Below are 16,926 nucleotides of genomic sequence, written 5' to 3'. Positions count from 1 at the left end.
CAGAACACACTACATAAGCAAAAGTAAATTAGAACTTAGTTAAACTGCCTATACCAGCACATTATGTGCTCCATGTATATTGACAACAGTATGGAAGAGAGACCAGTGTAATGATAAATAAACACAATCTGTAACATTCCACAGTCACCAATTCAGTGTATCACTTCAAAAAGGGTACAAATTAAATTTGCCCTTAAAACTGTGAGGATCTCCATATTTAGTTGGATTTCATTGGCTGTATAACATCTTCTGGTAAATCAAAGAGCTGATGTGAATCACCCAAGTGAAGCTTCACTATTGAGGAATAAAGTAGAAATAGACAGAGACCATATTCACTTGCACACTTAATGGCCAGGGTCATTGCATTTATTTTTTAGAGTGTTACCAAGAACTAAATGCAAGCACCTTGGTAGATAATGTCTGAAATCTTGCAAGTTTTAATGACAACCTGCTGTCTATTAGCATACCATAATAAGCAAACAATAAGAACACAGGGTCATATTGATCAAAATAACATTATCAATAAGATCGACACTCAGCATTGGAAACCATTTCACCCGAGCCCTTGGTCAAAAGTGAAATCAAATCACTTTTCTCAATGTTGCCAATGCACCAGCTATTGTTTGTGTGAAGTTTACACATCCTGTTTATGTCTGTGCAGATTGTCCTGTGGGTACTCTTTTTTATCCAACCTTCATCCCAAAGAAGTGCATTATAGGTTGTTTGGTGATTACAAGTCATGCAACAGTATATGAATGAGTATGGCCTGTAGTAGTCTGGTGTTCTATCCAACTTCCTGGATGGTCCAAGATAGGCTTCTGTCACAGAACACCTCATTTTGGAATGGTGGAAATAAATCACTGGTTTTCAAGTTCAGTTCTGGGAGAACCCCATTTTTACAATTAGTGCATCATTCCAATTTTTAAATGATCTCATCGTTTAATTACCAGGCCTACAAATATTTTTAAAAAATTCACAAATGTTTATATTCATTTGTCCTTTTAATACACCCTTTCTATATACTGTAGTTAGGTCACTTAATGATATCTGAGCACTGGGGATTAGCCATAAGCAATGCAGGCACAGGAAAAAAAAAAAAAACAATATTGAATGCTAAAGGAGAGCAGTGACTTCACTGCCATTTTCACTTGCTGGCTCATTAAAACATTTCCTACAAATGAACAGATAAGTGAAAATGGCTCAGAAGTGATTGCCCCCTAACTCCAACCCCTCTCCAAGCGCCCCCCAACCCCATTCCAAGTAGCATTCACTGCTGTTAGTATTTTGGATCCATGTTAGGGATCAAACTGTAGAGAGAAGGGTGAATTAAACATTCAATGGCAAATGAAACTTGAGCATTAAAAGCTTTGGCAAAATGATATTTTAGAATTTTACAGGGGAGCTTAGTAAACAATCAATTAAAAGTAAGAATGATACTCAGACTGTGAAACTGAATAGATGCAACACCCGAGGCTAAAGGGGTTCCCAGGAATGAGCTTGAGAACAACTGAATTAAATAATCATTGACTATTCATTCCCAGTATATGTTGTAAGAGGACCTATATTTACTTTATTGGCTGAGTAAAGAAGTGATAGTATAGCTGAAAAAACAGACAATCTTTTTAAAGGAAAATAAATAATGTACGTCGGCTACACAGCCTGTGTAATAGCAAACATACAAGTAGATTTATACAAAATGAAAGAATATGGCATCATTCAAATGTTTTACAACTAGGATTGAGAGCATAAAATTGGAATGATTTACACAGCTTACCACAGAGTAAACTGTCCAATTTCAACCTTAGTATTTTCATCAAGCAAGCGGCTTTAGGCATATTCTATTACACAGCAAAAGTAGTCTACTGACAACTTTTATTACACCCTTTGTCAGATATTATTTCAGATGTCTCCCCTGTGGAATACTATATCTTTCTAAATCTAACAAGCTAAAGTGATTGAACATTTATGAGGAATAGAAGGTTTGACAATATGCAAAATGCCGTAGTTTTCAGAAAGAATATAACAGAGCATGATGAATGGCCAAAATGTCTCCTGGAGAGTATGGAATAAGCCAGTACTAAAATGAAAACTTGGAAGTTTGTGTTCAGGCAAAGTGAACCACACTTTCTGGATCACACCACAGGCAAGGGGGAGATTTAGCTCAATTCAAAAAAGGTGAGTGCATGCAAAAAACTGACTGAATTATAAAGAGCCCTGTGAATGATTCATTGCATGGAGAAATGCATTTCACATGTGGCAGCATTGGGAAGATTACTAGCAGTTTTAAGAAGAGATTGCATGGACAAGAGACTTGCTACAAGAATGAGAAAACACAAATTTCAAAATAGGATAAACAGAACAAAATTATGGGCCTGCCTACACAGACGTTGAGTTCCAATCTTCTTAGTAAGTCATCCTGTACACTTACCCATTTTTCAAATGCCATCAAACATTCCAACCCCCACAGTCCTGTCTTCTTTCTTTTGACATTAAGGCTTTGCTCCTGGTCATTTTCTGACTCAAAGCTCAAAAGGGCATCTGGAATAAGGGAACTTTAATATGCTCTGGTGGAGTCACTTCTTGCCAAGGCCTGGAATTATTTCCATGGGCAGGTCCAGTTCTTCTTTTGCTATGGAGATACCTGTGTTATGATTTAGGTGATTTTGAAAATGTATATTAGGTATGCTAAATGTTTTTGAACGTCACACAGTATATAGGTTCTCTTAGGTGTTTTAAGCCACAAAGAATCTGATTTTCTGGGTTTTCCTTTATCTTAGAACAATATGGATTTTGGTTAATGTTATCGCCAGCTTGAATTTCAGTATTTTGGCACCCAAACCTTCCTAGAACTGCTTCCAGAGACTGTGCATCCTTGAGCCTTCAAAAGGTCTTAAAGGGCCTGGGGCCTCATGTATAAACGGTGCGTACGCACAGAAATGTTGTGTAAGAACGTTTCCACGTTCAAATCGTGATGTATAAAACCTACACTTGGCATAAAGCCACGCACTTTTCCACGGTACCTCATACCCTGTTGTAAGCAAGTTCTCCGCTCTGTTTTGCAGACTGTTGGCACCCAGCGTCAAAGCAGTGTTCCTGTGTGGTTACCCTTTCTTAGATCCACATCCATGACAGTGGCTTTATCAAATACACTGAAACTAACCACATATTGTTCATAAATTTAAGGCACCTGATTGTAATCAACCTGTAACAATATAATGGTGCACAGAATGGCCAAACTATTCCACTGGCATGGCTGCTTTAGTGTTGCTAGAGGACCTCGCAAATGGAAGGATTAGAAGAGAATGCGTATTCCGAGATCATACTGATTTCTTGGCACATGATGATGACTGGCTTCTAAGTCGGTTTAGATTTCCAAGAGCGATCCTCTTGGAGCTGTGTGCTGAACTGGCACCGGCTTTACAAAGGCAGACTTTGAGGAATTGTGCTCTACCTGCTCCTTTGCAAGTTTTGTTCACTCCCGGGTTTTTAGCCACAGGAGCTTTTCAGCGTGAACTGGCTGACCGATCCGGTATTTCTCAGTCATCACTGAGTCGTACCATGCCAGCTGTATGGGATGGTATTATCCGCTTGTCAAGCAGATATATAAGATTTCCGTACACTACGGTTGAACAGGCAAACATCAAAGTGCAATTTGCAGCAATGTCCGGTATTCCCAATGTAATCGGAGCAGTTGACTGCACACACATTGCTATAAAGGCACCGTCACAGAATGAGTTTGTTTATGTGAATAGAAAGCATTTTCACTCTATTAATGTGCAAATCATCAATGATGTGAAAATGCGCCTCACTAATGTTGTTGCGAGATGGCCTGGCTCAACTCATGATTCATTCATCTTGAGACATAGTAGTGTGGGGAACAAACTTGAAAATGGTGCTGTGCGTGATGGCTGGCTTCTCGGTAAGATAAGACATTTATTACCTTTTTGGTTACAGTTGTACGTTATCTGTACAATGTAACCATATAACACGATTAATCAGGTGACAGTGGGTACCCGCTGAAGATGTGGCTCCTCACCCCTCTCGCCAATCCACTGACTGAACAAGAGCGACGTTATACTGACCTCCACTCTCGGGCTCGGGTGGTGGTAGAACGTACTATAGGGCAGCTTAAGGGTCGTTGGCACTGCCTGGATAAGACTGGTGGAGTGCTGCTCTATAGTCCACAGAAAGTGTGTCGCATCGTGCAAGCATGTAGTATTTTACATAATATGGCACTCATTTGTAACTTGCCCATACCTGATGAGATGCGGTATGATGAACCTGACCCTGGACCACCAAATGATCAGCCACACCGGACAGCATTACAGTGTCGAATGAATGTAATTAACAGAATGTAAAAACAGGTAAGCAGATGCATCATTTATTTTTTCACCAAATCAGTTAATTTTTTGCTAATGTCATACAATACGGCCTTGATATTTCTTAGTTCACTGGCCACATCTCTCACCGCATCCACCAATGCATTTTGAGATTCTAGGACTGCATCAGTCAGCACACAGCCAGATGATCGCCCACCAGTTTCCAAGGCAGGGGTGTGTGAGCAGCCAGCGCCCGAAGATGTGGTCGGCACAGAAGCAGCACCATCATCGCCCGGAACCATGTCCTCCTCATTTGGGTCAGCTTTTGTACTATTGTCTAGAAGTAAATACACAGTAATTAATACCTGATTGTTTATCTTATTACTCATGCAAATTATTTACACGAGTATGGATCATGGTAATCAAAAAAGGAATAAAAACTCAACGGCACCTGCGGTGATGTCAGAATCTACCTCACCCGCAGGCAAAATGGCGACAATGAGTGTGTCGCCAATAATTGCTGCAACTCGCTGCTCAAATGGTGTGAGCTCTGGGAGTTCAGTACCTCCTCCAGTGGAGCTAACATGCAGACGATGAGCTGTGACTCTCCTTTTCACGGCAACTTTGATGTCTGACACTTCTTTTTTAATTCGGTCACAGTACGATTTTCTGCTCCAGCACTCTTGACTGCGTCCGCCATGCTATGCCACTCCATCATTTTCCTTTTGTTGCTAATGCCACTTCCTAAGTTGCCAAATAAAACATTTTTCCTGGCCTCTATTTCAGCTAGCAGGACCTCCATTTCACATACGCTGAAGTTTTTTTGTTTTTTTTTTGTTTTTTCACGTGCTTTCGCCATTGTCTTGCTGAAGCACTGAAGGTAAGGGGCTATTTATATTGATTAGCATATTCAAAGAGGCATAATTCTGGGAGGAGTTGGGGTGGGGCAGTAGGTGCGTGCACGTGTGTTAATTTCAACACTGAGTGGGATTTATGTAGCGGAAGAACGCGGAAGTTGGCGAACGCACAGATTCCTGCATCTGGATTTTTCTGTGCGTAAGCACATTTCGGCTTTTGTGCTTACGTCATGTTATAGTGCGAATTCTATGCACGGTGTTATGCATGAGGCCCCTGTTCTCTAAGGTTTTTCTCTGGGCTGCATCTCTTTTAAGTGCTGGAAGTTCAGGAACCTTGTGTTAACGCCCAAACAACTGAAGCATTATGACTGGCTAACTATCTGATCTACTGGGCCTCACTTTTAACAAAACAATATAGTCCTTATTCCCTAGACCAAGATCATGTGCCTTTTTATCCAGAATGCATTCTGCCTTTCTGATAACTCTTTTTCACTGTCTGGCATCAGGTGGATCATTCTCCCCCTAGAAAAAAGTGTATGTTTTCATCCATGTTGCAACTGTCTCTATCGCCCTCTCTGTTTCCTGCACTGGTGTCCTTGCCTTTTGTTCTCCACCCAGTACATTGAGAATCTTCCTTGATCACTGCCAGTTCCCTTCCTCCTGCCAAGTATGGGTCTTCCGCTCTCTCTCTCACACATGCACACAGACACACACAAAACAAGAGGAGTGTTTTCTTTCGATATGAATCACATGAAGAGATTTTAATTAATTAATAGCATCTAAGTTTCTAAGCACCCCTGATAAACTATAAAAAGTGTTCTAGTAAGGAGTGAAAGACTTTTTCTGAGAGAAATCTGGTTAGGTGCAACAATTCACTAGTGATATGTCTGATGGTGGCCAACACATGGTCTTCTAAATGGTAACAGTATCAGTACTTAAGCCTATGCTGGCAGTCATGTTAGTGTTGTAATCGATAGTTTACATCTGTTTGCGTACAAAGTTAATAGAAAAGAAATAAACCAAAGAGAATGATTAAGAGGTGTACTCAGAATTTAGATTAATGGAAATGGAATGGCTTGAGCTTGATAGCAGCACACAAGCAAAAGACTCTTCCAGTTAAATACACACTACTGGTGAGTACAAAGCAATACCACAATTACTATGCAGAATATATTGGACTGGTATCAGTGTGAACATCCAAGATCAAAAATGGCTAAAACATCAACATGATGGCCAGTGTTAAAGAGTAAAATTTTCTTGTTATATATTCAGCTGTAAATGCACAATGAACAAAATGAACAAAAGCAACGACTTGAAACATTAAACATGAAGGCTGTAAATGGGTGTTCAAACAGTAGCAGAAGGACAATGCAAAAGTTGCATGTCTTAAGTGCTTATCCAAAGATAGACACTCAGCTGGTGCCATTTGTTCCAGAGATGGAGAACACACTGTTTCTAAATTTGTAACAAAGCGTTCTGCTCTCAATTGAAAAGCATGATAAAAGGCAAATGGAGTTTGAAAAGGTGTACAGCATGTGTGTTAGGATACCGAGGGGCAAATTGACAAGAGCACAAATGCAGAGTAAGAGACGTTGAAGAAGATCATTGAACAAGTAGCCAGTCATCACTTGGATCAGCATGACACAAAGATGTTCTAAAGAAATGTGCAAGTGAAATTGCTATGTAAAATGACCTTAGAAAATTATGGAAAATATTTAAAGGTTAGTGATCATAATAATTATGGCATAAGGAATCTTCACAGCTGGTTTAAAAGGGATAATAAGTATAATCATTGTAATTGGTTGTGCATTGTTTTTTTATTTCATTTTTGCGCCATTACTATTTTATTTGCATGTATAGTTTCTTTAAATAATCTTTTGCAACAGGGTGTCTATTAGCACATTCTCTGATTGTTGTATTGTTCTGTGCCATTTGCTCACATGTCATTTAAATTTTAGCTTGAATTTGCACCACCTACAGTGACTATACCAGGGATGCCCAACTGCAATCTTGTGGCTACAAGTTTTCATTCTAACCTTTTTCTTCATTATTGACCAGTATTTGTTGCTAATTAAACACTTTTGCCTTAATTTGAATTAACTTACTAGTTAACACTCAGACCCCTTACTTACTTCTTTTTTTCATTAATTAGCAGCCAAACATTAGTGAGATACAGCATCCATCATACAATATCTGAAAATAAAGAAAGGTGAAGGTCTCAGTAATGCTGATCTGCTCAGGTCCACAAAACATTCTTAGAAAGGCAAAAATCAACACTTTCAGAAATGTCTGCTGTGCCAGAATGAGAGCAGCAACAAGCCGTGTAATTAAATAAGGGGTTTAAGTAACGGCAAGAATTGGCTTCTAATTAAGAAACTGGTTGGAATGAAATTAGTTGGAGCTTCAGGCACAGACTTAGCTTGGCATGTGTTGGCTCACTTCACAACTCATTTCTGTTTGGGTGCCATGTATGGAAAACAATGAACATGAAACAATTCAAAGAACTGAATCTTAAAAAAAACATGTCAACTGAAATGAAAGGAAAAGAAGCTAATTAGTAGCAAAAACTGGTTACTAATTAAGAAAAGGGTTAGATTGAAAACCTGTAGCCACAGCTGCACTCAACTGGAGACCCCTGCATTATTCAGTCTGGTCTCAGATATGTTCTTCTCTTTAGGTTGTGTCTTATGTGTTTCAGGCAGCAGTAACTTTGGCACTTTTTAAATAAGAACATTATCTGAATGTCTGTGCTTTATCCTACTTTATCAGGTTGTACTCTGCTTATCATTGCTTCAGTCCCTGTCTCCCTGCTAGTATGTGTACCTCTAGCCCATTTTCTTTATCTTCTTCCTTTTTTTCTGCTTGTTGCTTTTCAGCAAAAAATGTTTTCTTAGGTGTAACATTTCCAACAAAGCCAATTTTTAAAAAAGCTCTTTTCATAAGTGATTACTTTGTTACCAGATGTTGAGCAAGCACAGCTGCTGTCAAAGTATGGGCTTGTCCAAGAATGAAATACACAAAATGGTGGCAGCTGTCGGAAGAGCATGCTATAAAATGGACACAACAAAACACCACACTTGCAACAATGAATTTTAACAAAACAAATCTGTCAATACAAAATATGAAAGTAAGAAATGATAACAGAACATAATGACAACAATACATCTATTTACTTGTTATATTGCCCTACTAGCACACCTTGCTTGACTAATCTCTACTTCATTCATTTGAATCATATGTGCTGTTGCTGGAATTTATCAGATATATGGATGGACTGACATTGCCTCAAGGAGAGGATTGGTAACCAGATCTGTGTTGCTTTAGCCATCGCACATGGTATTAGCATCCATCATCTAAACCTGCTTATCTGGAGTAGGGTCATGAGCATCAGTCAGAAGGCAGGAAATAACAAGCCCTGAACAGGGATTGAGCTCATCGTGGAGTGAAAACACACACACATATCAGGGCCGATTTAGCATCTTCAATCAACCTAATCCACTTGTCTGTGGAGAAAATCATATAATCCAGAGGGAACCTAAGGAAACACGGGGAAAAAATGTAAACTCTATGTGTGGAGTGCTTGGGACTTGAACTCTGGTCTCCTTGTTATATGGCTCCTTGTTATATGGCAGCAGTGCCACCGTTGCACCACTTTCAAGCTAGTAACATGTTGTTGAAAAACATCAAATATTCTTCTTACTTTTTATTGTAAAAATGTTTATTTGTTTTTACTCTAATATTATAGTGTGTTTTAAATGTAAATAAACACTTATGTCTAGATAACTAGCTATAAAATTAATTGCTTAGGTGGCCTCAGACTACTCAGTACTAAATATTATATACAATGTACAGAAGAGGTGTTGAAATAAAACAATTTTGGGGTTTACCAAATTTAGTTTTTTTTCAGATGCTTTCAAGAATCTATAGTATGATTATTTTGAACTAACAGTAAAACACTATTAATGGTTGAAATCTTGTTATATGTTTTCTGGCTATGAAAATGAAAAAAATGAATATTTAAAGTTTCAATGTCTACATGTAGGCATAAATCTGTGCATTGTTTTTTTTTCTTCTCTCTTATAACATGTGTGGTGTGGCCAGACTACTTTTAATTTTAATTTAAAATGTAACTCTTATAGTATCCAATTGTTTGGTATAATGTTCTAGAAAGTCTGCTAAATAGTCACCTACTGTATTTCTTCTGCTCTCTAAAAAAATAATCCTTTCATGAATAACATTTAATCTGGGAAAACATACTCCACACATTTTCCTATAACAGTCATCCTTTTTGTCTTTTTCATTACACCTTTCTCTTTCAAGGGCTGTGGCAGTCCACAGTCCTTTGAAATGTTTCTTTCATTCTACCCATTCTTATAGTTACAGGATGCAAAATTGTGTTATTTATTGGGTAAATTAGCTTTCAGCTTTGAACCATCTGCTGACACCATGTAATGCTATCTCAGATAATGCAGTCAGGTACTTGGAATAAAATCCATATACTTACTGAAAATCATCTTTCTATTTTCTATAGCACAGGATCATAAAATATACTCTTTCTTCTCTCCCCTCATGTCTTTCATTTTCTGGCATCCTACCACTTTAACTGCTGATTCTGAAGGAAGTCTCAAACAAGTTCTACTTAATTTGGTGCAATAAAGTGTTGCTGTTCAAACTGGGCTATCTGTAAGGATGTGTGTACAACACAATCAGTCTCAAATTAAACTTAAATTAAAAACTTAAACTTAAATTAAAAGCATAGTATGAGACAGAGTACACTATCTTTGTGGATGGTGTGACAATAATACAACATAGACATCATAAAGATTTGAGGAAGCCACCCGTATATTGTTTTCCCAGCTGCAAAAGTTTAAGTTTTTTAAGCACAATGTGCATAGAACAGAGTCCACAACTGAACTGACTACAATAGACAAAGATGGAGGCTTTAAAGGCCCGTAGAGGAAATTATGTCATCAAAAGGGCCGGAACCAGAAGTGACGTCAGTAAAGGGGCCAGCTTCACAAGTGATGTCAGCAAAGGGGCCGGCTTTGGAAGTGACATCAGCAAAGGGGCCAGCTCCGGAAGTGATGTCTTCTGAGGCGCCTTGCAGGATTTCCCGGGAAAGGTCTGTAGGGAACTGAGAAAGACAGCGCACTCCGCCGCCCCCTGGTCGGATGTTTTATTACCATTATTCAAGCCCTTTAGTTGCCTCCCATGCACACGTGCGAGACAAGGCCGCCCCCCTGAGTCGGGCATCCTGCACCGAGAGGTTGTGGGCACGAGAGAGAGCATCAGCGTTGGCATTGAGAGAGCCCTTACGATGAATTAGCGAAAACTTAAGGTTGGAGGTCAAGAAACCACCCTGAACTCCCGGCCCAAGAGGTAGTACCTCAACTGTGTAATCGCCCATTTAATCACAAGGGTTTCCCGTTCCACCGCTGCATACCTGGTCTCCCGATCCAACAGTTTCCGACTCAGGTACATGACGGGGTGTTCAACACCATCGACGCTTTGGCTCAGCACGGCCCCCAGGCCTGTTTCCGAAGTGTACGTCTGGAAAATAAAAGGGAGAGAAAAATTAGGAGCTTTTAATATTGGTGCTGAAGTAAGAGCCTGTTTTAAGTCACAGAATGCAGTGTCCGCCTTGTCAGTCCACACCACATGATTAGGAGCCCTCTTCTTTGTTAGATCAGTCAAGGGCGCCGCTCTCTCTGAAAACCTAGGTACGAACCGGCGGTAGTACCTGGCTAATCTGAGAAATGCTTGGACTTGCTGCTTGGTTCGCGGACGGGACCATTTTAAAATGGCATCTATTTTTGAACACTGTGGTTTCACGGTACCCCGACCCACCAGGTAGCCCAAATATTTATCCTCTTTCAGTCCAAAGAGACATTTCTTGGGATTGATACGAAGCCGGCTTCTCCTAGTGTTCGCAATACAGCAGTGACCTGCTGTACATGTTCCTTTCATGTGCTGGAATAGATGACAATGTCATTCAGATAGGCAGCATTATGGGGTCAGAGCACTTTGTCCAACAGATGCTGGAAAGTCACAGGAGCCCCATGTAATCAGAAAGGAAAGACACAATACTGCCAGTGTCTGCTAGGAGTGCTAAATGCTGTCTTGACCTTCATGGAGTCCGTTAAAGGAATCTGCCAGTACCCCTTTGTCATGTCAAGTGTAGTCAAAAATTCTGCTTGTCCAAGCCTCTCGAGGAGGTCATCCACGAGAGGCATGGGATAAGCATCAAATAAGGAGACCTGGTTAAGCTGACGGAAGTCATTGCAAAACCCCCAACTGCTGTCAGGCTTACTCACCAAGATGATTGGACTGGACCAGGGACTATAACTTTCCTCTATCACTCCTAGTTCCAGCATCCGCTTGATTTCCAGCTCCACTTCTGCTTTCTTTGCCTCAGGAAGTCTATAGGGGCGTTCTCCGACTATAATCCCCGGTTCAGTCACTATGTCGTGCACAATCAGAGAGGTCCTCCCGGGTTTTTCACTCACCACCTCGGAGACAGACAGGATAGCTGATTCCAGCTCCCGTCTTTGTCTATAAGGTTAATTCCTCGCCGAAATTAAGGGTGTCCATATGAGCAAAGAATGAGCAGGGCTGAGCGGGGGAGGGATCTGACTCCCTCTCCTTCCACAGCTTCAGCAAGTTCACATGATAAACCCGCTCACTTGGTCTATGCTTGGGTTATTTCACCAAATAGTTGACCAATCCTTTTCTCTCCTTAATTTCATAAGGGCCTTGCCAATGGGCGAGTAATTTAGAATGGGAGGTGGGAACTAATACCATGACACGATCCCCCAGATGGAATTCTCGGAGCGTCATGCCACGGTCATAATAACAGGCTTGTGCTTCTTGTGCCTCTTCCATATGACTTTTTAGAATAGGTTGGATTTTCCCAAATCTATTGTGTAATTGCACGATATACTCCAAAATATTTGTAGAGGGAAGAGCCTCTCCTTCCCAGCCTTCTTTCAAAATATCCAATATACCTCGGGGTTGTCGTCCGTATAATAATTCAAAAGGTGAGAACCCCGTAGATGCTTGTGGGATTTCCCGATAGGCAAAGAGGAGGAGGGGGAGGAGTTGATCCCAATTCCATACCCGCTGACCACCTTGCGGAGCATCTATTTGAGAGTCTGATTAAACCTCTTCACTAGACCGTTGGTTTGAGGATGATACACTGCAGTCTTTAAGTGCTTTATTTTCAGTAACTTGGCCGTTTCCCTGAACATCTCCGAGGTAAAAGGCGTCCCTTGGTCCGTTAGGACTTCTTTAGGAATTCCGACACGTGCAAATACCCCTACAAGTTCCAGTGCGATTGTTTTAGATGTAGCTGAGCGCAAGGGAACAGCTTCCGGATATTGGGTCTCATAATCCACGAGGACTAATATATATTTATGTCCTCGGGCTGAGGGCTCTAAGGATCCTACAATATCAACCCCGATTCTTTCAAAGGGGACATCAGCTAAGGGAAGGGGAACGAGAGGAGCACGGTCCCTCCTAGGAATTTGCCGTAACTGACATTCCGGACAAGAAATACAAAAACGGCGAACCTCCTCGTTAATTCCCGGCCAATAAAATCTGAGCTTAAGCCGCTATAAAGTTTTTTCGGAGCCTAAATGGCCTACAAGGAGGTGGGCGTGTGCTAATTCACAAACCTGCCGCCAGTAGGTTCATGGGATTAACAACAGTTTCCGGACCTCCGCCCCATGTTCCGTGACCCGATATAATAGATCTTCTATTACAAAGTGAGGCCCTTGTGGCATGGGCTAGTGTGTGCGTTGGCCGTTGATAAGGACTACTGCATTTTTTGCAAATTTTAGGGCGTCATCATTCCACTGCTCCCTTTTAAAAGAAGCCGGTGTTTGTCTAAATTGAAAGTGTATATCGGAGAGAGGATCTGGTCTGACCTCAAGGGGCAGGGATTCCTCCCGACTTGTCGAGGCGCGGGCAGATGACGTATTCACCTGCAACAGTCCAGGAATCTCCCCGTCCTCCTCGTGGGCTTCCGTATCTCTCTCCACCGGCTGTGTACACGGCGTGGAGACAGCTTGAGACGAGTTATCCCCATCTATAAGTTTTTATCGGGAGTAGTCAATAGTTTACCGCATTTATTTTCAGACCAGTCCCACCCCAGAATCGCTGGAAAAGGTGGATTTGGGTGGACCACCATGGGGGATTTTTTTAGCGATCCTCCCTGACTCACGAAACATAGGGCGGTATTGTACATCCGGATGTCTCTGTGAATGTATTTAATACTGGCGTTTTCTTTAATTCTTTGTCGTGATAAGATATATCGGCAATCAACAATGGAAATGTTGCTGCCGGAATCAAACAACGCATTGAGTTTATAACCATTAATGACTACTGGTTCCATATTTAATAACATCAGGGGTTGGCAAGAGCGCACAAACCATCTCCCCCCCTCCACCTACATCTCGCCTCGTTCCCAGGTAGGTCACATGCCCGGCGGCCCGGGAACTCAGAAACAGGCTCCAATTTATGTGGAACAGACTTATTTTGTAGGACATAATCTCTAGGAAATCCACTAGAGGACTGTTCTGCTCTCCCAGATTGCAAGACTGGTATTGGTGATGTTATGAGTTTTATAAGCTCTTCCATAGAATGGAAATCTCCCCAGCCCAGCTGGGTAAAGTTTTTGGGGACGTTCTTTAGAGAAATAAAGTAGGCGACCTGCTGCACTATTTGGCAGGTGGTCAGTTCAAATGGCCTTAGCCATAAGGCCACCTTCTCCCAGAGGGTCATAGCCTACCCCTGAATTGATCTCTCTGGATCAAATTCCCAATTCTTTATTATTCTTGCCTGCTGGACTTGGTATACAGTAATCCCTCGCTATATCGCGCTTCGCCTTTCGCGGCTTCACTCCATCGCGGATTTTATATGTAAGCATATTTAAATATATATCGCGGATTTTTCGCTGCTTCGCGGGTTTCTGAGGACAATGGGTCTTTTAATTTCTGGTACATGCTTCCTCAGTTGGTTTGCCCAGTTGATTTCATACAAGGGACGCTATTGGCAGATGGCTGAGAAGCTACCCAACTTACTTTTCTTTCTCTCTCTCTTGCGCTGACTATCTGTGATCCTGACGTAGGGGGTGTGAGCAGGGGGGCTGTTCGCACACCTAGACGATACGGACGCTCGTCTAAAAATGCTGAAAGATTATCTTCACGTTGCTACCTTCTGTGTGCAGCTTTTAAGTATGCTGCACGGTGCTTCGCATACTTAAAAGCTCAAAGGGCACGTATTGATTTTTTATCTGTCTCTCTCTATCTCTCTCTAACTCTCTCTCTCTCTCTCTGCTCCTGACGGAGGGGGTGTGAGCTGCCGCCTTCAACAGCTTTGTGCCGCGGTGCTTCGCATACTTACAAGCCAAACAGCCCTATTGATTTGTTAGATATGTTTGCATTCTTTTAATTGTGAGACTGAATTGTCATCTCTGTCTTGTCATGGAGCACAGTTTAAACTTTTGAAAAAGAGACAAATGTTTGTTTGCAGTGTTTGAATAACGTTCCTGTCTCTCTACAACCTCCTGTGTTTCTGTGCAAATCTGTGACCCAAGCATGACCATATAAAAATAACCATATAAACATATGGTTTCTACTTCGCGGATTTTCTTATTTCGCGGGTGGCTCTGGAACGCAACCCCCGCGATGGAGGAGGGATTACTGTAGCCCATATTTAACTGGGACCGCAGCCCAAATGGGCGGCTCAGCTCTCTCCTCCGAGAGAGCATAATAAGCACTTTTTGTTTCATCCCCAGAAACCAGCCTACGTCTGTGTGTCCTTTTCACACTCTCCACTTGGTAGGTTACAAGCCCGGGATTGTATTTGGGGAGCGGATCCTGTACTGAGTCCTTCCTTGCTTGCGCCACCACCATCTACTCAAAGCACCGTGATGTTCTAACAGTGATTGATTAAAAGCCAGAAGTCTGCATGACCATCATCATCAAGTCCTTCCGTGAGAACCCTAAATACAAAGAGGACTATTTCATTTATGTTAGGTAGAATGCCCAGAGGGGACTGATCGGTGTCGTGGCCTGGAACCCCTGCAGATTTTATTTTTTTCTCCAGCCGTCTGGAGTTTTTTTTTTGTTTATTCTGTCCCCTCTGGCCATCGGACCTTACTCTTTTTCTGTGTTAACTAATGTTGTCTTATTTTAATTTCTTATTTTGTCTTTTATTTTCTTTTCTTCATTATGTAAAGCACTTTGAGCTACTTTTTTGTATGAAAATGTGCTATATACCCCTCCTTTAACCGCCACCTTATCGTGGTGGAGGGGTTTGCGTGTCCCAATGATCCTAGGAGCTCTGTTGTCCGGGGCTTTATGCCCCTGGTAGGGCTACCCAAGGCAAACTGGTCCTAGGTGAGGGATGAGACAAAGAGCAGTTCAAACCTTCTATGATGAATGAAAACTTTGGACGCCGTTTTCCCTTGCCCGGACGCGGGTCACCGGGGCCCCACTCTGGAGCCAGGCCTGGAGGTGGGGCTCGATGGCGAGCGCCTGGTGGCCGGGCCTGCACCCATGGGGCTCGGCCGGGCACAGCCTGAAGAGGCAACGTGGGTCCCCCTTCCCATGGGCTCACCACCTATGGGAGGGGCCAAGGAGGTCGGGTGCAGTGTGAGTTGGGTGGTGGCCGAAGGCGGGGACCTTGGCGGTCCGATCCTCGGCTACAGAAGCTGGCTCTTGGGACGTGGAATGTCACCTCTCTGAAGGGGAAGGAGCCTGAGCTAGTGTGCGAAGTTGAGAGGTTCCGGCTAGATATAGTCGGACTCACCTCGACGCACAGCTTGGACTCTGGAACCAATCTCCTTGAGAGGGGCTGGACTCTGTACCACTCTGGAGTTGCCCCCGGTGAGAGGCGCCGAGCGGGTGTGGGTATACTTATTGCCCCCCAACTTGGAGCCTGTACATTGGGGTTTACCCCGGTGGACGAGAGGGTAGCCTCCCTTCGCCTTCGGGTGGGGGGACGGGTCCTAACTGTTGTTTGTGCGTATGCACCGAACAGCAGTTCGGAGTACCCACCCTTTTTGGAGTCCCTGGAGGGGGTGCTAGAGGGCATACCTTCTGGGGACTCCCTCATTCTGCTGGGAGACTTCAATGCTCACGTGGGCAATGACAGTGAGACCTGGAAGGGCGTGATTGGGAGGAATGGCCCCCCCGATCTAAACCCGAGCGGTGTTTTGTTATTGGACTTCTGTGCTCGTCACGGATTGTCCATAACGAACACCATGTTCAAGCATAGGGGTGTTCATATGTGCACTTGGCACCAGGACACCCTAGGCCTGAGTTCGATGATCGACTTTGTGGTCGTGTCGTCTGACTTGCGGCCACATGTCTTGGACACTCGGGTGAAGAGAGGGGCGGAGCTGTCAACTGATCACCACCTGGTGGTGAGTTGGCTTCGATGGTGGGGGAGGATGCCGGTCAGGCGTGGTAGGCCCAAACGTGTTGTGAGGGTCTGCTGGGAACGTCTGGCAGAGCCCCCTGTCAGAAGTAGCTTCAACTCCCACCTCCGGCAGAACTTCGACCATGTCCCGAGGGAGGTGGGGGACATCGAGTCCGAATGGGCCATGTTCCGTGCCTCTATTGTTGAGGCGGCTGACCGGAGCTGTGGCCGTAAGGTGGTCGGTGCCTGTCGTGGCGGCAATCCCCAAACCCGTTGGTGAACACCGGTGGTGAAGGATGCCGTCAAGCTGAAGAAGGAGTCCTACA

Source organism: Erpetoichthys calabaricus, chromosome 3 (genome assembly GCF_900747795.2).
Source record: "Erpetoichthys calabaricus chromosome 3, fErpCal1.3, whole genome shotgun sequence".
NCBI lineage: Eukaryota > Metazoa > Chordata > Cladistia > Polypteriformes > Polypteridae > Erpetoichthys > Erpetoichthys calabaricus.
The sequence above is the reverse complement of the archived record's forward strand: the minus strand, read 5'-3'. Positions refer to the sequence as shown.